Source organism: Hylobates moloch, unplaced genomic scaffold (genome assembly GCF_009828535.3).
Source record: "Hylobates moloch isolate HMO894 unplaced genomic scaffold, HMol_V3 SCAFFOLD_5, whole genome shotgun sequence".
Taxonomy (NCBI): domain Eukaryota; kingdom Metazoa; phylum Chordata; class Mammalia; order Primates; family Hylobatidae; genus Hylobates; species Hylobates moloch.
Window position 1 is genome coordinate 136,917,627 of NW_026652280.1, and position 22,618 is coordinate 136,940,244.

Here is a 22,618-nt window from a genome sequence, read left to right on the forward strand (position 1 = left end):
CTACCAAACTACCTATGCCCTGCTTTAGCTATGTCTCATTATTTTTCCCATTAATTTCAATGTTATATTTTTATCATTCAGTTTGAAATATTTTTAACCTTTCTGAATTTTTCTTTGGCCCATAAGATATGTAGAAGTTTCTTATTTTATTTACAAATATTTGAGGCTCTTCTAAACATCTTATTGTTCCTATTTCCTAATTTAATTCTATTGGGTTCAGAGAAAACACTCTAACATTTCAATAATAATGTTTTGTCCTTTTTTGAGAAAAAAACTCACTCATCATCCATATTGTTATACTGTATGACATGTATTTTAATTTTCTCTAGGTGCTTCTATAGTTTTCTCCTTATCTTTGGTTTTCAGTAGTTAGACTGTGGTAATATACCCAGGAATGGTATTGTTGTACTTAACCTGCTTGTGGTATAATGTGCTTTTCGGATTGGTAAGTTGATGTGTTTTCACCACAATTGCGAAGTGTAAGGCCATTCTTTCTTCCTTTTTTTTCTCTCTTTTTTTCCTCCATTTTTTCCTCTCTTCTCTTTCCAGGACATTCTTATCTTGACATTTTCCCCACATGCCATTATGGCTCTGTGCAATTTTTTCAATCATTTTTCTCTCTATTGTTCAGATTATATTATTTCTATCGATACATGTTTAAATTCTCTACTCCTTACTTCGCTACCTCCAATTGCTGTTAAGCTCATCCAGTGGATTTTTCATTCTGGAATTTCTATTTTACTGTTTTTTATAATTTCCATTTCTTTGCTGAGAGTTCTCATCTGTTAATTCGTTATGACTGTATTTTCTTTTCACAATACTATAATAGTTTTAAAATTTATTATTTGCTAACTTTAACATTTGGATCATCTTGAAGTTAATTTCTATTGACTGTATTTTGTCTTGATAATGAGTTATATTTCCTGTGCATTTTCATGCCTACTAGTCTGATTTTATCCTGGATATTCTGGATGACACAGTATGGAAGCTCTGTAGTCTATTATTTCCCTTTGAAAAGTACTGATTTTTAGCGGTAGCAGGCCATTGACTCGGTTATACTGAAACTAAACTGTCTTCTCTAAGGTGGGCAGCAGCTAAAATGTCTGCTCAAGCATTTTAGGCTTCCTGCTGCTCAGGGGTTTAGACTTACATGGAGCCTAACTCCTCTTGAGCACTTCTGGGGTCAGGTAAAGATTTGGTAAGAGTTTATATGCAGATTTGGGGGCAATCTCTTTTATGTGACTTTTTCCCCCTAGGATTTCCCCTTCACTTTCCAACCACAGAGCAAGGCTCAAACTCCACCTTCGGAATTTTCAAGTCAGTATGACTGCAGTGTCAGGTATGACAGTTAGTAGCTGTAGACCATATGGACTGGGTACTGGTTTCAGGAGAAAAGTCAGAACTCAAATCTCACCCAGTGGAGTCTCTTTCTGTCAAGGAATCAGTTCCCCTCCATTTCTACTTGATTTGGTTGCATTCCCATGCCTTTAAATAGTGGGGTTTTGTCTGGGCACTGTGGCTGATGCCTGTAATCTCAGCACTTTGGGAGGCCACAGCAGGCAGCAGGTGTAGGCAACATGGTAAAACCCTGTCTCTACTAAATATACAAACATTAGCCAGGTGCGGTGGCACGTGCCTGTAGTCCCAGCTGCTCAGGAAGCTGAGGTGGGAGAACTGCCTGAGCCTGGGAGGTGAAGGTTGCAGTGGGCCGAGATCATGCCCCTGCACTCCAGCCTGGGCAATAGAGCGAGACCCTGTCTCAACAAAATAAATAAACTAAATAAAAAATAGTGGGGTTTTATATTTTGGTCAGTTTATAATTGTTATAAACTCAAGAGTTAATTGATACAAAGCTATCCTACCATTGATGTTTTATTTTTTGAAAGGTATTTGATAAGCCCATTTTTCTTCTTAGATTATGATCTCTAACCCTTAATTTAGTAGGTTATTTCAGTGCATTTGTAGGTTATCTTTTTTAAAAACTTGAAACAAAAAAATTATAACTTAAACATCTCTGATTATTGATTATGCCTACAGCTATATCAAAATTCAAATGTTTGATTGGTATGTTATCAAATAGTACCGTATATGTCAGAAGCCCAGTTTTAGAGGGTGAGGGACTATATTCCTTAGAATACTACGCAGCATGAGCACATGCTTTAGAATTCCGGAACTCACAAAATTTCTAGTATTCTATCACTATGAAGGAAAACATCCTGTATGAAATAACAGGAAAAGCTGTGACAATAAACTAGTGAATACCCAGGAGAACCTAAAAATCCTTTCAAAATTGAATTTTAAAGAGGTAAACTTATAAAAACACAACTCATTTTTGTTAATGATCATTTACATAAACCTTACTTATTCTTACCATACTTAAAAGCAACACAACTTTTTGTATATAACTCCACTATCATGGAATCTACAATTCTCTATAAAATGGGACATAAACAGGTTTGCCTAGTCCACAAAACTATGCAGAACAGCAGTCATTACTATACACATTGGGACACTTTACTGCTCCTGGTAATGTAGCTATTTGTATAGGTTCATTAAGAATATGTCCTCCCAGCTGGACATGGTGGCTTATGCCTATAAATCCAGCACTTTGTGAGGCAGGGCAGGTGGATCACTTGAGCTCTGGAGTTTGAGAACAGCTTGGGCAACATGAAGAAACCCTGTCTCCACAAAAAATAGCTAGGTGTGGTGGTGTGTGCCTGTGCTCCCAGCTAGGTCTTGCAAAAAAAAAAAAAAAAAAAAATCAATTTCCTTCGATTATTGAGACTTTTGAGTAGTGGTTACAGGGTACACCAACAATCAGAGATGGAGTCTTGCTCTGTCGTCCAGGCTGGAGTGCAGTGGCGCGATCTCAGCTCACTGCAACCTCCACCTCCCGGGTTTAAGCAGTTCTCTGCCTCAGCCTCCTGCGTAGCTGGGATTACAGGTGTGTGCCACTATGCCTGGCTAATTTTTGTATTTTTAGTAGAGATGGGGTTTCACTATCTTGGCCAGGCTGGTCTTGAACTCCTGACCTCGTGATCCACCCACCTCAGCCTCTCAAAGTGCTGGGATTACAGGTGTGAGCCACTGTGCCGGGCCAATTTTTGTATTTTTAGTAGAGGTGGGATTTCACCATGTTGGCCAGGCTGGTCTCGAACTCCTGACCTCAGGTGATCCGCTTGCCTAGGCCTCCCAAAGTGCTGGGATTACAGGCAGGAGCCACTGCACCCAGCCATCAATAAACCTAATTTCTAACATGCTGTGCCCAAAGTGTCACATTTAGAGATAAATTTAGTTTGACATGAAAATCCTATTAAGGTACTAATGCTACACTACATAAATTGTAGCAATGCACAGAACATCCTCCCTGGATACTAGTCTGGTATCTACTCTATGGTCAAAAGAATCTCAACTTTTTAGGCAGTACGGAATATAACTATCTAGCAGGATAAGAATCTGAGGAGGGAAAAAAGCATCCTCAAGAAAATAGGGTTACCACAGTTACAAGTACTAGAGGCAAAATCTGATGGAGATAAATTAGATACTCTCTGAGTTCTGGCCTTGGAGTAGACAAGCTGAGAGGAAAGTACTATAAAAATTACTTCTAGTGTGAAAGAAGCAATAAAAAACATAGCTTCAAGGATTTCACAAAGCTTCCACAAAGATGTTAACTTATTGGCCTTACTGGCTGTGTAATATCATATGGCAGCGAATGCCTTGATCACACAAAAAGATCGTTTAAAGGGATTAATAAGCTCCTCTTGTGGTACCTTTTAAAACAAAGCATGCTAAGTAGAACAGAACACAGAAATATAGAAGCCCAGGACCATAAATTATATAAAGTAGATAACACTGAAACTACGTTAGTTTAGATTATGCTTCGAAAATCTTCCCTGGTATAGAAAACCAGTTCAAAGTATTATCAGTGTTTATATAAATAGTGCTTGTAACTGTGACTCTGGATGTAAAGTGTAAATAAAGAAACCTAAAAGTTAATGAGTAGGTAACAAATTCAATGACCCTAATGCAAAAATGCAATGAGATGGATAGACTTTTCCTTGACTAAGACAGATCTGCAAAGACTGTCTAAATTGAGAGACTATTAAAAAAAAAGTTTCTAACTTGATCAGGAACAGAACCTATTTGTGAAATAGAATTCACAATCTCCTTCTATGAAGAAACACATATTCCTAATAATTAAGCAATTTTCTGATTAAGTTTAATAGGGAAACACTTGTTCTTAGAAACCAGCTACCTAGCCATCCAGTTAAATTGTTAGGTGTCAGTGAAAAGTCTAGTGACCTTGAACCCACATTTTTTTAATCTAGGTTAGCTATATCTGACCATTCACTTTTCTTATCAAATGTCCCTAAGAATGAATTTTTGAATCCATCTACCAGAAACATTTTACATATAAGACAAATAAAATTTTAACCCATGCTCAGAAATTATTTGTCCAAAAAGTTTTCCTAACAGTTTAGTAGTTACGCATTTCCATCCCCTTAGGAATAATCTTAATTTTGCTCTAATCGCACATTGTCTTCCTCCATCTTATATTTTATTCATATATTTATTCAGCAAATATTTATAAAACGTTTGCTTCATGTCATACACTATTCTAAATACTGGAAACTACAGTAACAAATTTAACAAAACAAATACAAATGTAGTATATTTACGTCATTTGCTTGGTTTTATTCAATGTACCACCCTGTACTTTCCTTAAATGAATTTAGTTGCTTATCTTCGATTATTTCCTTTCACTTTAATTTTATATATTTTATTTTGCCAAACTCATTTCAAATTCTTGCTTCAAAATCAAGGCACTCTATACACCACAAAGTCACTTATATAAATGTCACCTGCATGTTTTCTATTATGCCATCCAGATCCTCAAATAAAATTCGAAAACACCCAACTCAGATCCAAACCCTGGACATACCTCCAGCTGCTACTTCCTCAGTTGATAATCACTTTCTGGTCACAGTTATCCACATAGCAGTGCACTAACTAGAAAGTCATGTGTGCTGGACAGTATCTCCTAACTTTACTGATAAGTATATTATACTGAACCTTGCTAATATCAAGAGATAACATAAATTAGCCTGACAATGTTTTGCTAATGAAACCATTCTCATAGTAATTTCTCTACAGTATTTTCCCAGAAGTTAGATTTATAGGGTATATCCTTCATATTAAAAAGATATTTGAGCCAGTTTCTAGTTTTCATAAATCTCTAAGATATCTGAAAAGGACTAGTTAGTAATTTTTGTTGATTTTGATAAGTTTTTAAAATACATAAGGAGAGGCTGGGTGCGGTGGCTCATGCCTGTAATCTCAGCACTTTGGGAAGCTGAGGTGGGTGGATCACGGGGTCAGGAGTTCAAGATCAGCCTGGCCAAGATGGTGAAACCGTGTCTCTACTAAAAATACAAAAATTGGCTGGGTGCGGTGGCAAGCACCTGTAATCCCAGCTACTCAGGAGGCTGAGGCAGGAGAATCACTTGAACCCAGGAGGTAGAGGTTGCAGTGAGCTAAGATTGCGCCACTGCACTTTAGCCTGGGAAACAGAGCAAGATTCCATCGCAAAAAAAAAACAAAAACATAAGGAGAACTGACAAGATGCATGAGTTTTCATATTTTTAGTTTATTTAGTGACTGTTACCTAGGATTTACTTTGATGTCTTAACTCATGTTTTATATGCTTACTCCTAATTTATAATTATTTATATACTTTCTCCTGCTTTTCAATCACAGACAGAAATATTTACATGTCTCTTAATGTTCCTATTAAGAAGTATGACTTCTAAGTATACTTTCAAATTTCATCATCAGAATCTAAAATAGTAGAAAAGACAATGGATATACTCCAAATAGGTAAGAAATGTTACTGTAAATTATGTCATTAAATATTTATAACATGATTATTTATTGAGCAGCTATGCCCCAGACACTTTGCAAGTGCTGTAGATACGGCAGTGAACAAGACAGATACGGCCTCTGCCCTTGTGGCAGTTTCAGTGTAGCTCCAAAAATCAAACAGAGAAAATATGTGGAAAAACAAATATATTTCTGGAGGTTTGAGGGTAAAGGAAAAGAATATGGTTTAAATAAAAGCTGGAGGAGATGAGGGATGAATTGTTTTGGGGGAAGGGAGCATGCCAGGCTCCAGATGCTGAAAGCAGCCAATATATAAAGGAGACAAGCTCCTCTAGTCCTCACAGCCGCCATGATGATAGGCTCATGCTACCTAAAGAACCTGAGCAAGGCACTAAACATGAGAAAGCCAAGAATTTCTTCAGAGGCCCTCTCCTCCCCCCAGATCTACTTGTTGTGAACTGAAATCTTAGTTACGGAACACAGTGTTTCATAATTATAAATAAGTAGGCCAGGCGCGGTGGCTCACGCCTGTAATCCCAGCACTTTGGGAGGCTGAGGCAGGCGGATCATGATGTCAAGAGATCGAGACCATCCTGGCCAACATGGTGAAACCCTATCTCTACTAAAAAGACAAAATAATTAACCAGACGTGGTGGCGCGTGCCTGTAGTCCCAACTACTCTGGAGGCTGAGACAGGAGAATCACTTGGACCCAGGAGGCAGAGGTTGCAGTGAGCCAAGATCGCGTCACTAGAGTCCAGCCTGGAGACAGAGAAAGAGTAAGACTCTGTCTCAAAAAATAAATAAATAAATAAATAAATAAATAAATAAATAAATAATAATAAGTAAAATAAAAAAATTATAGTTTAAAACATAAATTCTCTAATAGAGACAAACCAATTTATACTCATACAATTGATTAGTGAAAAGAATGAATAATACCACAGCATTCCAGCATAACAGAAATATATAAAGCATGTTGAATGTCTGAAGTCTGGGGAGGGCTTCACTTCCAGGAAATAAAAGGATGCAGGTAGGGGAGGCTTTGAGAGACAACTTTATGAATTTAATAATTTTGTCAACGTAAAATTGGGACTAGAAACCTTACATTTTTACATATAAATTGCAGTTGAAGGGTCAATAAAGTATGCTTTATTTGCAAAAAAAGTAATCTAATTCCAGAGGATGTGTAAATTAAGGTATTGTATATATTCATACAAAAATATATAGATATGTTGACTATTTTTCATGTCTTTAAGTTTTATATGGCTCTTTCGTGATTTTAAACATGATATAGAATCATGCTACACCATGTGTTCTCAATGCAGGGGACAATCTTGCCCCTAGGAAAAATTGATTGAGGTGAAGGCAGGGTAACAAAACCTTAAATAATGGTTTGTGATCCACTGAAGAGTCACAGTACATAAACAGATACACAGTGTATCCGTGTTATTACAACTTATGGAAAAAAGGTTCACAGACTGACGTTAATAATCAAAAAAAGGCTGAGAAATGAAATTAGCTCCACTATGTTCTCTCTAGTGTTTCCAGCCTTTGGATGGATTTTTGTTTTACACAAACTAATTTCCTTCTTGTTTTACCTTCACAACCTCTTCTGGTGTGGAAAGAGATTTATTCTTCTGAGTCCTTAGAAAGGTTCTTTAAAGAACATATAGCTCTCCTGGATTTCTTTGACTCAAAATACTTTGGTCATCTGGAACATTTTCAGTTACTTCCCTAAGCTTTAACATATTTTTCTTAAAATTGATTTTTGAATTTTGCCAATTCTTCCTTTTCTTTTCTGAATTCTATTTTCTGAACCCATATCACCTTGTCTCTATCAATTAACATTCGGTTAGATACACCGAATGTTAGACTTAGACTTAGAACCATATTTTAAAAGAACACCCATCCAATACCAGAAAATGATCCTAAATTCACTCCTCAAATTTGTGATGGTATGTTACACTCCTAAGTAGATAGTCTAAGGTTTTGTTTGTTTTATACCTGATATTGGAAAAGAGCTTAGACATTCTCTGTCTTGTAATCATTAAGAAATTTTCAATATATTCCTGCCAAACTATGTATTTCAAACAAAGTCCTGAGATTACACTCTTGTCGCTCTGTGCTGACCCTGGAGCAAGTGGGAGTCTACTGCTGTGCTAGATGTCCAAGGCGACATTAGTTTCTCTTTCTTGCCTATATTGACCCCAGAGTCTCTTTCCTACTTTTACAGTCCAAGAATGACCAATATCTAGCAGGCCTCAGTCATAAAGTATTACAGTTATGCTTCCTTTATTTTACCTCTTCCACTTTATTTTTCTACCCCTTACATTTGTAGTGAGTCATATTTGTAGTGGGTCTTCTGCTTGTGGTAATTCTCTCTCTGAAGGCCACTTCTGGTTGTAGCCTCCACAATGTGCCATGATGAGTTTCATTTTCAATGAAAGTGGTCTGAAATCCTCCTTGCTCATTATCTCGACCTCTTCTCTGAGGTAGATGCTCCTTCCTCTCAAGTAAATTCTATTCTTAAAGAAATACATTTGGACCATTACCCATCTAAACTACCAAACTACTCAAATACAGTTGACATGCTCGGTATATTTGCAACCTAATGAGGTTATTATATCACCATGGAAGCAATTTATTAATGAAACATAGCTATCTTACATGGTACCTAATGTCCAAGGCTTTGTTTAAGAATGATAGCTTTCCAGCAAAGGCAATACCAGTTAAACTAGTGGAGAAGCCTGGGTTGAACAAGTCTCAAGATAACAAAGAAGGTGCCACCAACAATTTGGGTGTCTTTCCTAATTATTGTAAGGATCTCAGAATATCCGATTTGTCTCTCATTCAGGAAATAGAAACCATCTGTGTATTATCCCAAGCAAAAATATAAAGAAATTTTTAAAAAATCCCTGACGTCAAAGAGTTTATAGTCTTTCAAATATATTACCTGGAAAAATAACAATTTTTTTAAAAATTTTAAAATAGCATTAGGAGTGGGCCGGGTGCTATGGCTCACGCCTGTAATCCCAGCACTTTTGGAGGGGTACGTATTGTCTGAATTATAAGTGAACTGACAAAGATCTGGAGGGAAACAGGCAGGCTCATGAAGGAGGTAGCTTTTATGCTGAGCCTTGTAGGAGATGCAGAATTTCAGCTGGTGGAGGCTTGGTCAAGGGTGAGGTGTGTGGTGGGGAGAGACTGGCATTGTCATGGTACCCTGAGTGATACACAAGGCTAAGAGATCAAGAGGCAGAAAACAGGAAAGTATGTTTGCGAAAAAATACAAATTCTGATCCATCGACATATTGTTAGTAAAGTAAAAATAAAATAAAATAAAAGAGTAAGAGCAAAGGAAAAACTATAGAATGTGAGTACATGTTTCTGACTCAAGACAACAAAAAAGGATGTGATTCAAAAGTTAAAGATGCTAAGAATCAGATTAGACCTTTGTATAATTACATAAAGAGTGAATCACTGATAGCAATGACTAATCACTACTTGCATGTAAAATATCCATAAAGTGAAATACAGCAGAAATTTCTACCAGTGCTAGGATACACTGGTGTTAATCCTTACTGAGCACCTACTAGGTGACAAGAGCTGTCCTTTACACGTACTATTACAAGTAATCTGCACAGTGATCCAGCTAGGGAGGCTTTATTAACCCCATTATACAAGAGGAAACCAGGGTTCAAAGAAGTTGAATAATCTGAGCTCATTTGCACTCCTACTGTGCAGTAGAGTCCGAATTTGACAGCAGCTTTTTCTGGAGGCCATTCTCTTTACCCCATGCCAAACCAGAATGATTTATAGTTCAAAAGGAATCAAGTAGATTCAAGGATACCTCCATGGTTATGTAACCCTCATCAGTTGTAATATGCTTTCATGAGTGATCTGGAACTGGAGATACAGCCAACACTCCAGAAATGAAGTATAAAATCTTGGGAGTGTGTTACAGCCCATGAGACCATCATTGTCATGTCAGTGATAATAACTGATGGGCAGGAGTAAATTGTCCATAAGGTTAAGCTCTGGATCCGTCGTTTAAGAGAAATCAGTGGCAAGAACATGGGTTTTAGAAACAGATGGCCTTGATTCAAAGTTGGAATTCTGTTATATGGAAAACGCTGGGCAGAAAACTTTATAATCTCTGTTTCCTCATATAGTCATTATGGTGAGTTAACAACAAATTTATATAGAAAAAATAAATAAGCAGCTTTGGATAATTAAAAAAAGTATATCATTAAGACTAAGGAGGCTTGGCTTCATTCAGGCACTAACTTAGCTGTATAGTCTTTGGCCAAGTCAGAAACTCTGATCTTCCTTCTTACGTAAAATGTGGATGGCACCATCTACCTTAGAGGTTCATTGTAAGAACCTGAGATAATGTGTATTAGGTATCTAGCATGCAGCTAGATTATGTTATAGAAATGTACCATATTAGATCACTAACACAATTCTTGGCAAAATAAATATAGTTTCCACCTCATTTCATTTTAAACTTAGGCTCGCTCTATTATAATGTCATAGGTGACTATAACTTAATAATACTATAGTGAGTATTAAAAAATCATAACAATTTGGTAAAAACTGAACACTTGGGAATTAAACATATTTATTTCTAAGGTTGTATTGTTTTTTAAAAGATAAACTTCAAGGAAATAAAGTGCAACATTTTCATTCATTTATCTTACAGCTCCTAATGCATTATTTTCACTAAAAGCATTCCCTTTTAAAAACACATTTCATTAAAGTGCTTAATCTGAGAAATAATAGATTAGTACTATTAATAAAGTCTTGATTTTATTAATAAGAAAATTGTTAAATATGCTTGGTATCTCTGATACAATTGTTGGGTTGATGGGTCCCGTCTGTGGCCAGTCTATTATGTGAACCACGGCAAATACCCATCTTTGCAAAACTGCCCTACATCCCCCTCAAAGGAAACAAACTGACCCCAAGAGAGAATTTAAGTTAATCACTCCATAGTAAAGCAAACCAATTATAGCCTTGGCCTTCCCTATTAAAGCAAGTCACAAGAAATACAAATATCCTAGACTAGAGCTGTATACATTTAATGTTTGTTTACACACTCGACACATTGTTTATGAATTGAGCGAGTTTAGTGCAGCTCAGATTACGTTTTGGGTTTTCAACACATTATTTAAAAATAAACAGAATGTATAAATGTATAAAAATGATTGGCTCTGGCGATTTTGCAGCGTTGTGCTAACCAAGAGGACTACTCCACTTTTACTCCTTTTTCATCTAAATGGCATCTTAATGACCTGCCTACGCTGAAGCCTGATCCATGCTTTGGGAAACCATCACATACCTGTCGGGAAATGTGACTGTTGGTTAAGGCTACATTTCTCACACTACCGCGAAAGAAGTATGTGACTTAAACAGGGCTGCGATTTCCTTTACCTATTCCTTCCCTCAAAGGCTGCTTTAAATGGAGGTAATTCAAGCCTCCCCGTGCCAAACGCCGGCATTCCCACAAAGATGGATTGGTTCTTATTTTTTACTTTAAGGAGGATGGGAACCTGAAAATGTTTCCTAACGTTTGCTGAAGCTTTAACATGCTTAAGGAATTTGAAACCAAGGGAAGTTTGGCCGTAACACTGAAATATCCGCATTAGGATGCGGGCTAGGTGTTCGGCTATTGCAAAACTACGGAGGATGCGAGGTTTGGAAGAAACTGTTTGGACTTTGCTGTATACCGGGCAGGCGTGGGGGTTGGGGAGGGAAGAACGAGCTGAGGAAGAAAAGAAAGGCATTCGTGTCCACAGAACACATCCTAAGGCTCCTGAATTGCTAACTCCATCCCTAATCACCTCGTTGTTGGGAACCAGCTGGAAATGGAAAGATCAGCGAGCCTCGGCGTGGGATGAAGGCAGCGGTTTTGGCCTCAGCCGCTGGCCTACACACCTGGCTTCTGGCACCCGCCCGATCAAGCTGAACCCCCTCCCCTCCGGTCCTGCAGGTGAGCACACGGTGCTCTCACGTTTCTTCGAGAAACCTTCCAATTCCTCTCCCGCCCCAAAAGTGCTAACTTCAAGGGTTCGGAGGTGGCAGAGGGGTGATAGACCGGAAAGGACAGGCCCCGGGGTCTCAGGGATTTTCGAGGTAGGAAAGAACAACGATCGCCCCAGCCACGGACGCATTTTCCCTCGCGGACCGGCCCCCCCACCCCCGCGCCCAGTCCGCAGGACCTGCCGCGGCCGCGCGGCGTTGGGCGCCAGGCTGAGGTCCTCGCGCGGCCGCCGGGGCTAGCGTGGATTGGGTGGGGTAGGGGTTGGCGGGCTCCTGAGCTGCAGTAGCGGAAGGTTCCCGGCACCACACGCCGGGCGGGCAACCACATTCTGCCTGTGTGAGAGCCTGGGGGAGGCAGGGACGCGAGTGAGGCGGGGCGAGTCCCGGTCCGGCGCGCCCAGCGGACCGAGCGGGTGGCCCTCTTCGGGCTGCCCCTCTCCATCCCTCCGCGGACCCCCCGCCCTTACCTCCGGGCGCGAGGGTGTCGACCGGAGAAGGTGCTAGGGAGCGGCGAGCTGCCTGGGGGTCGGGCTCAGCGGCTGCCAGGGACGGCGGGGTCGCCCGCGAGGTCGCTGCTCATGGCTTGTCGCGCCCGAGCACTGCGGCCGCGGCCACGGCGGCGCCCTCCTCCTCGTTCTCTTCGCGGGCTTCCAGCCGGGACGCAGCTAACGCCCCAGCCCCGCAAGCCCTCCTCCCCTCCGCCTCCTCGGCCGCGGACGGAGCCGCCTCCAGCGCCGCCCCGCGCGCAGCCCGGCCAGCGGCAGCCAGCGCCGCCCAGCGCCCGGCCCCGGGGTCGCCACCGCCCGCCGAGTCGGCTCCGCGATGCCAGCCCCGCTGTGACGCAGGCCGCGCTGCCCGGGAACTTCCTCCCCTGCAGAGACCACCTCGCTCCCGAGACTCGCCAACGAGGGATGCCGCCGGCCGCCGGGGACTTTCTCCAGGACCAGGAGAGAAATCCTCTCTCCGCTTCACGACGCGGCCACTCCCACCCCTGAGACGCCCACCTGGCGGGCTCTGCGGGGGAGATTCGGCTGCGTCTAATACCACCTCCACCCCTCATCCCTCACAATGCGCGGAAAACCCCAGGCGGCTGTGCGCGCAGCGTCGGCTCAGCCACCGCAGCTCCTCCCCTGGGTAAGTTAGAGGGGAGCAGCCACCACTAAAAATAGCCCTTCTGGGAACTCCTCCGAAGGCCGGGGTCAGGATGAAGATAACCCCTCCACAGGAGAAGCGAAGGCGTCCTAAGAGAAGGGTGGGGAGGGGACGGCGGGATACAATAAGGACGATGGAGAAGGAGAAAAGCAAAACCCAATATCCTTGGATCATGAAGCCCTTGAGCCCCTTGACAACCAAGTCTCCTTTCGGGCCGGAATCCCCAACTACACCGCCCCTGCAAGACGGGCTAAGCGGCAGATTCCAGGGAGACTCGGTTGGAATGCCCCGCCTACAGCTCCCGCATAAAGGAGTTGACGGTGCACAGTAAAACCACCTGTTGTTTAACGAGTATGGGGGGAGGGGTTCTCCCTCATTGACTGATCTGAACCGGGCTTTTCTTCTCCCCGTTTTCCCACCCAATTTCAGGATGAAAAAGCAAACTCTGACGCCTTGAAAGCTGGCAGCTCTCTGTATGGGAAATCTCTGCCCAGTTTAAAAATGTACCGACAAGATTACTAAGTAACACAGTCTTCTGGGAATGCCTTATCAATGCCAGCTATTTGAAGAGCACCCAAAGTCAAACTAGTGCTCCGCGCTGGCAGTCTGGAAAAGACAGATATATGTGAGTAGAGAAACTGATAGACAACTAGTCGCTGGCCAGTTGGCCTGTTTTCATACTACAAGCCTTCAGAAAGCAGTCGCCTCCTTTTACCACGTTTCTATTTCTAAACCAAAATGAAAAGGACGTTTGTTCAAAAGATATTCTCTTGGGCTTTACATTGCTTTTCCCCTGCTCACTCAGCAAAATCCTACACTTTTTTCCAATTCCAGTGCTGCTGTTGGGTGTCCTTCCCAGAAGACAACCTTAAATTCTCTTAGGCCTTAGGAGCTGAATCTAACACCAGTCTTAACCTACAAGAAGACAAAAATTTAGGTCGGGGCTTACCTCCTAGTCAGCAGATGGGAAAAATTCCTAGAGAGTCTCTGGGAAAAAGGCAAAGGCTAACTTTAGCAGTTTGCTAAAGAAAAAAAAAAATTCAAGTACCTTGTAAGTCACCACAGGGTAGATGCAGCAATACTCTCTAAGGTAGCTTTTACCTCTTCAATTCTCTTACCTCACCTGAATTTAAACACAGTGAGGCAAGTACCAAGGTCACAGCCCTCCTGTGGAGGATCTTATTTTGCACGGGCTCTCTGATACTCTTCTATCTTTGTACCGTTGGCACCTGACCACAAGCTTAGGCATCCCTGAAATGCTCCCTTGCTACCCAGTGTCAAGGAACCATTGGACCTTAGACTTTGTACTCAGGTGAACCAGGATTAAATCCCTACTCTTCCAGTGTAAACTTAGGAAATTTGCTGTTCTTTTTAATCTGCCCCCTCCCCCACCACCCACATCCCCTTATCATCCCTATAGGTATAGCACTACAGGATGCTGTGAGAATTAGCTAATATGCTCAAAGCACCAAGAACAGTGCCAATCACTTTGTAAGTAGTCAGTAAATGAGAGCTACTATTGTACTTAACTACTCTCCATTGAAAGCAAAAGAACCAGGAATAGCAAAAAGGTTTGGAAACCTGGGATCCGAATCCCCTGCAAGTTGAGTCCACCCCAAGTTGCTTTATTGCAATACTTTTGGCTCCTCTGTGTCTGCCTTCTAACTGGATCAACTGGGTAGTTCTTCACGTATAGGCAGGTGATTCACATGCACATTAATGCTTGAAAGCCACTAGTCTAAAAACTATGCTACACTGCTTAGTTCACCTTTTCTTATTTTGTAGCATGTAAACCTTAAATCTAGTGATCTCTCCTCAGTCCACCTAATTCACATTAACATCCACACTTAGCAAGCTCTCTGTAAAGGACTGGTAGAATTAGCAATCAGTCAGCTTGAGTGAGGGTCTTAAAGAAGTACAAGGCTTATTTTCCGACTTCAGGGTGTTCATAGTTCATGGGAGAGGGAGTCATGCATACACACAAACCAGAATAAACCATTTTGAAGCAAATGTGCTTGAAGTTCAGCACATCTCCAGAAAGGAGACGGTACTGTGAGCTAGATGAACTGGGTGCACAGTCTCCATCTTGACCTTCCACTTTATACCAAATTCCTTAGGCTAAATTTTGACATTCTAATTGGACTTCCAGAGTTAGTAGTTCCCACACTAAAGACTACGTAATTACAAGTTAGCCATGTACAGGTTGGTGATAGAAGCAAAAGTAGATATTTCTGGGCTGTGCAGGGCTGTGGTAAGGGATTTGGAATGAAATAGGTCTGGGCTTAAATCTTCTATCTCTAGCTATGAACTTCAGTTTCCTCATCCGTCTATTGGAATATAGCTACCTTTTAGGGTTATGGTGAGACTTAGAATATCTGTAACCCCTCTAGTGGGTTGTATGGTAACAGCAATTATGTTACATTGTTGTTTTGTTGTTAGCTGTCAGAAAACTCAGGCTGGGCTAAGTTGTTCCTTGAAGGCATAATTAATTAATTAATTAATTGTTTCTGAGACGGAGTCTCACTCTGTGTGATCTCCGCTGACTACAACCTCCGCCTTCCAGGTTCAAGCAATTCTCCTTGCCTCATCCTCCTGACTAGCTGGGATTATAGGCGCCCGCCACTATGCCCAGCTAATTTTTGTATTATTATTATTTTTTTAGTAGAGATGGGTTTTCACCATGTTGGCCAGGCTGGTGTCAAACTCCTGACCTCAGGTGCTGGATTATAGGCATGAGCCGCCATGCCTGGCCTGAAGGCATAATTTAAAAGTCACCTTCTCTATGAAGCCTCCATAGGTTCTAGGCAAGTGTAACTCTTCCTTCCTTGTGTGACCACAGCACTTACCATGGTGTGCTCTCATTTGTCTCTTTACATGCCTCTTCACTACAGCTGGGAGCCTCTCCAGGGCAGGGCTGTATCTTGATTCACTCTTATGTCCCATTATCAACACCCTGCACAGGACCTGATACTAAATATTGAAATAATGAGTTTTTAAATGTTTCAATTTCTTGTATTGGTTCTGACTTTCAGTATAACTCATTATACTACAGGCTCTAAAACCTGAACCCTTTAGCTCATAAATAATTCGTACTAAATTTATGTATTATGTATATGTATCTGCTTAAACCTTGATGATGTCAATGCTGGGATTGTTCTTTCAGACCAACCTGCTATTCTTGTTTTGTTTTACATTTGATTTCAGTTGATCTTGCCTGGTAAGAGTGCAGGTAAAATCTACATTCTAAACCAAAATCATCAGCAGGATTTAATTAGTAGGTTAACACATGCAAACTTTTTAGAACAGTAGCTGCAGGTGCCGAATACATAAAAGCAAGCAACTATTCCTTAGTAACATAGTTATAGCAGTGATATTTACGTGCAAAGAAGTCACTCCTGACAATACAAAACTTTCTACTTTAAACTTACACTACATACGTATATAGGAAAAAACTCCTATATGCTACTACTCACATCAATACTTTTAGCCGCCAAATGTGTGGGGTTTTCCTCACAATAATTCAGTTCTCCAGTGGACACTGACTGACTGGTATCCTATAATTTAACTCAGTTCTGATATTACCTGAAGATAGCATTAGACCCCACAGGCTAAGGGCTCAGTCCCACAAGACTGCTTCCCCATCCCCCAATTTCACACACCAATCATAAGTGGCAGGTTCCCATGTTATATTAGGATATATACCACTTCTGTCCAACTTGTCTACAAATCAAAGGTTCCCATAACTCCTCCTCAAGTTTAATCATTTACTAGAATGGCCTACAGAGCTCAGGAAAAGTTTACTTTCTAGATTACTAGTTTATTACAAAGGACATATTAAAAGATGCAAATAAATAGCCAGATGAAGAGATACATAGGGTAAGATCCAGAAGGGTCTTGAGTATAGAAGCTTCCGTATCAGTGGAGTTTTGGGGTACACCCACCCCTACAGCAGGTGAATGTGTTCTTGTTCATCAACCTGGAAGGTCTCTGAACTCCATCCTTTTGGGTTTCTATAAAGGCATCATTACATAGGCCTGATTGATTAAATCATCAGCATTGGTAATTAAGTCAGTTTCCAGTTCCTCTCCACTCCCAAAAGGTCAAAGGTTCAGGTGGGGCTGAAACTTCCAACCCTCTAGTCTAGACACACATACACACACACACACACACACACACACACACACACACACACACACACGTTTAAGTTTCCATAGCAACCAGCTCCCATCCTGCAGTTATCTAGGGGCTTTCCAAAAATTGCTTCATTAACATAAACCCAGGTGTGGTTGAAGGAGACATCTTATGAGTAACAAAAGACACTTTTTTCACTTTTATCTGGAGCTATTTCAGGAACTAAGGACAAAACCCAAATATAATCAGAAATGATCCTATAGCTCTAATCACTGAGGAAATTACAAGAGTTTTAGAAGCTGTAAGCCAGGAACCATAGATAATGACCAATATATATATTTCTTATTATATCACAATATAATAATATTTCTCATGTCAAAGTTACTTATCTATCCTTGACCCATCTGAACAATAATTCTAAGAATGAGACTCTCTGTCTGGTTATAATTCATGTTGCGTTAACTCGGAGCCACGGACACATTATGATCTTTCATTAAGAAGCTTGCTTTCAGTCATAAAGTGCTTTTCAATTAAAGAGTAAGCTGTAAAACCAGCTTATGAAGGCACATATGGGATATGAGTACACTAGTGGAAAAAGCACAAATGAATGCAATTTTGAAATACTGAAAAAGTACATTATTAACCTTACTGAAATAACTGATGGGTTCCATTTAAAAATAAATACTCCTTTCCTATAGGATTAAGTAGTGAGTAAGCATGACAACCCTGAAATAGACTTGCCTAGGCCCAAATCCCAACTCTTCTACTCACTGATTATGTGACCTTTGGCTAGCTACTGGATTACAATGGGCCTCTGTTTTCTCATCTGTCAATATGAGAAAATAATACTGCCTATGTAATGGATAGCTATGGTGAATAAATGAGACCATGCATATAAAGCTATTACATATTGAGTATCCCAAATCTGAGGTGCTCCAAATTTTCTGAACACTGACATGAGGCTTATAGGAAATTCTCATTGGAGCATTTTAGACTTTTGAATTTGGTATGCTCAACTGGTAAGTAAGTGTAGTGCAAATATTCAAAATCTGAAATCCAGAACACTTCTGGTCCCAAGCATTTTCGATAACCGATATTCAACCTGCATTTAGCACATAGTGTGTACCTCATAAGTGTTTATTCTTTACTATTTCCAAAGAAAGTTTCACAAGTTAGTGGGAGCAAACAATTCTGTCTTGGGATGGTAAAATAAATAAGGTTGGTTTTAGAAGAATCTGATTCAAAGTTTTATAGAATCCTATTTTTAGGTCCTTGGTGCTGTAGGGAGCAAAAAGGGGTGATTCCTTTCGTTCCTATCATAAGAGTAACAGCTGACACCTCTCTAACAAAGGCAAATTAACAAGAGAAAAGCATAACAAATTTATTTGATCATAGTTTTATGTGACACAGGAGACTTCAGAATGAAGACCCCAAGATATGGGGCAACTATTCCTTTATTATTATTTTTATTTTTGATTTAGGGTCTCACTCTGTAGCTCAGGCTGGAGTGCAATGTCCTGATCATGACTCACTGTAACCTGTAACTTCTGGGCTCAAGTGATGTTCCACCTTGGCCTCCCAAAATGCTGAGGTTATAGGTATGAGCCACCTGCTCTTGGCCCATTTTTATGCTTGGATTCAATGAAGTATGGAAAGCTGTATAGAAATATGATTGGACAAAAGGGGTATGATCCAGTGCTAATAGGCTGAATGGGGAAACCCAGCAAGGCCTGTCTGTTCACATTTCTTCTTGGCCTTTCGGGATGACATTCCTTCCTTCCAGGTATGGGGTAGGACCCCACTGGAATGAGAGTCTTAATTTCTTTATTGCCAGCAGTTAGCAAGAAAGAGAAAGGGAAGGGAAGGAGAAGATTAGAGTGAAATTTTTAGACTTTAAGGCTGGTTTTGGGGAAAAGGTTCTGGTTTACATGACCCACCTCGGGGAAGAAGGATTCCAGTTTCTATGGCTTGCTTCAAGGGAGAATAAGAGAGTGAGAGACAAGAGGGCAGGAGAAAACTAGACAGAGACTAGTAATCTAGAAAGTAAACTTTTCCTGAGCTCTGTAGGCCATTCTAGTAAATGATTAAACTTGAGGAGGAGTTATGGGAACCTTTGATTTGTAGACAAGTTGGACAGAAGTGGTATATATCCTAATATAACATGGGAACCTGCCACTTATGATTGGTGTGTGAAATTGGGGGATGGGGAAGCAGTCTTGTGGGACTGAGCCCTTAGCCTGTGGGGTCTAATGCTATCTTCAGGTAATATCAGAACTGAGTTAAATTATAGGATACCAGTCAGTCAGTGTCCACTGGAGAACTGAATTATTGTGAGGAAAACCCCACACATTTGGCGGCTAAAAGTATTGATGTGAGTAGTAGCATATAGGAGTTTTTTCCTATATACGTATGTAGTGTAAGTTTAAAGTAGAAAGTTTTGTATTGTCAGGAGTGACTTCTTTGCACGTAAATATCACTGCTATAACTATGTTACTAAGGAATAGTTGCTTGCTTTTATGTATTCGGCACCTGCAGCTACTGTTCTAAAAAGTTTGCATGTGTTAACCTACTAATTAAATCTACAAATGACTGGCTGTACCCATGAAGTGAGTTATTCTAAAGACAATGGATCATTTAAATGGCTTAGAAATTTTTTGATTAAAAATACATTAATAATATCTCCTAAAGAATGTGACTGATTTTTTTTCCAGGGCTTAATTTTTCAGTCTTTTCATAACACCATATTTTATTATGCATACACAATATGCCACAGAGCCTGTCAGATCACAACTTAACATTGAATTGCCTCAAATTTCAGTGGCATCAGCCCTGACAAAGCATCTAATTTTAAGCCTAAGCAATTGTTGCTTTGTTTTGAATGAGAAGCTGTCCTCTCTTTGAGGCATGAAGATCCATGGCTCAGGAAACATTATCACGGTAGTGAAATTGAAGATGCTCTTGTTACTCACATAAACATGATTCTCTCTTTGGAAAATTATTGTAGACGGTGCTATGTATGTTTAGGAAATGCCGTAGCCATGCCCACATGCTCTCTCCGTGAAAGCCACCACCCATCCTGAGGTATGATGCATTTTTTTTTTGAGCGTTTTTGGAGCTTATTTCTTAGTTTCCTGAATCCACTCATATTTTTGTCTCTTTATGAAACAACATCAGCAACAACAAAGCCTGATTTCCCTTCTCAGTGTCAGTGATAGTATTAATGGCACTTTTGCTGTTAGTGAAAAGAACATAAGCTGGAATTGATGAGACCTGGATTCCAGTCATATTTCTGTCATTGACTAACTTTGTGACTTGGGACAAATCTCTTAATATCTTTGCATCCTCAGTCCTCATCTGAAAATGAGAGGATTAGGAAAGATGTCTTCTTAGGGCTTGTTTGGTGTGAGAATTTTATACATAGATATTAAAATTATACATGTTTATCCTCCTTAGATTTCAGTCAGTAATGGATATTACCACCAGCGTTTAATCAAGGAAGCCAGAAGTGATCCATCACTGCTAGCTGCTATCTACAGGAATTCTGTCTACAGGCAGGGCAGACCAGTCAGTTAGTATCTTCCCAAAGTACCTTGGTCTTCCACCATCCATTCCCACTGAGAGAGCCGTTCCTCTAGTGAGGCATTTCTAAGCAGCTGTCCATTGAACTCTACCCCTTGAGATATCCTGAGAAATAGGAATCTACGGTCAAATTTGTTTGGAAAGTAGTATATCCTCCTTGAAGATTCACAATGCATATTAATATGCTTAGGGCTCTGAGAAGTCCTGTATTAAAAATTCTTGTTAAACTTTGCTGAACCTAGCATTTCTTTAACTTCACTTGGCCATGGAGCTATTTCCTTTATTACACCTATCAACATTCCAAAAGAATAAAATTCCTTAGAATAGAATATTTTGTTATTTTTGAGTTAAAGACTGCAGAGCCTTCATAAGACTTTTCTTGTTGGAAAGAGAAGAGAATTGTGGGCTCTATAACTCATTTAATGAATATCTGTCAAGATAAGCCCTCTTGGTAGATGTTTTCTTCAGCTATTTTCCTTACAAACATCAGCCATAATAGAGTGCCTGTCATCTTTAATAGGACAAAGAGTATCCATTCTCATTGGTAATAGTGCAGCTTTGTTCCTTTACACTGAGGAATAGTTCTGTGGCTGTTACATACTCTTGTTAGCCTCTGGGTTCCATGACATCCTTTCAGAGATAGCTGAAACTGATATAGAACATGCACATATTCCGAGCACAAAAAACATGACACAGAATAGTCTATTATTGGTGACTGTTGGAAGACAGTTCTCTATGGGTCTCTAGTGTTTTTGTACTCTTTCTTCCAAAATAAATGTTCAAGGATATTTGTACAGTGAACGGCCTTGAAAGATAGAGATAATGTCCTTCTCTGGAGCAAAAGCCAGACATGTTTACTGTCCAGTATAATAAAGATAATGTTTTTCTCCAAAGCAAATGGGAAGCATACTTACTGCTCATAAAAGGTTGATATTCCCTAAGCTCAGGATTTCTCTTCTATAACACAATCCACTGTGGAGTTAGGTGCTTTCTCACTCCTTTTGCATCTCCCTGTGGGAAGGGGGTCTCCAGGAACTGATATAAAAATGCTGATACTTTGGATACTGCTATTGAAGTGAGTAGTAAACTTTCTTTTGTCTCTGACCCAGGACTTTTCATGTCTTATGCCACCATCCAAGAAAGTGTAGCAAGCTAATATTTTAGTTTCCAAGGATAAGAAAATTTCAGACCCTCCACATTTCTTTACAACAACTAGCTTGTTCCTCTCTACCAGGTGGAAATTGATGGGATAACTTGATTTACTTATCTGCCCTCCCTCTCTGAATCATTCCTGGCCTAATGAATATTCTCTCCTATGAATGCTTTTCTAGGCCTATTGTGGCATTTTTTTTTTTTTCGAGATGGAGTCTAGCTCTGTTGCCCAGGCAGGAGTGCAGTGGCACGATCTCGGCTCACTGTAACCTCTGCCTCCTAGGTTCAAGCAATTCTCTTGCCTCAGCCTTCCTGGTAGCTGGGACTACAGGCACATGCCACCATGCCCGGCTAATTTTTTGTATTTTTAGTAGAGGTGGGGTTTCACCGTGTTAGCCAGGATGGTCTCGATCTCCTGACCTTGTGATCTGCCCGCTTCAGCCTCCCAAAGTGCTGGGATTACAGGCATGAGCCACTGTGCCCGGCCTCTCTTGTGGCATTTGTGATAGCCTTCTATCCTTGTTTCTGAGGAAGATTCAATAGAGAGCTATTAGAAGTGATATACTCTGATTAAGGAATTTCAAAGAAAAGGCACCATTAATTTAAAGTCCAGCATGATAACATTTCATTACAATGATGAGACAATATTTTATATTCTATTTTATTTTGAAAAATTATTT

General features: G+C 40.4%; 1 protein-coding gene across 4 annotated transcripts in view; it reads right to left on the bottom strand.

The window, feature by feature from the left end:
- The window catches only part of LRRC8C (leucine rich repeat containing 8 VRAC subunit C), a 98,180-nt gene extending 75,811 nt beyond the window's left edge, over nucleotides 1-22,369 (bottom strand). For 2 of the 4 annotated variants that reach the window (XM_032155419.2, XM_058439599.1), the window contains exon 1: nucleotides 12,392-12,535. The gene's annotated coding sequence lies outside the window, so the exon portion shown is untranslated. Of the gene's footprint in view, nucleotides 1-12,391; nucleotides 12,536-22,358 lie in introns of those variants that run through there. The other 2 variants (XM_058439597.1, XM_058439601.1) reach the window with 2 other exon arrangements.
- Nucleotides 22,370-22,618: the final 249 nt, after the last annotated feature.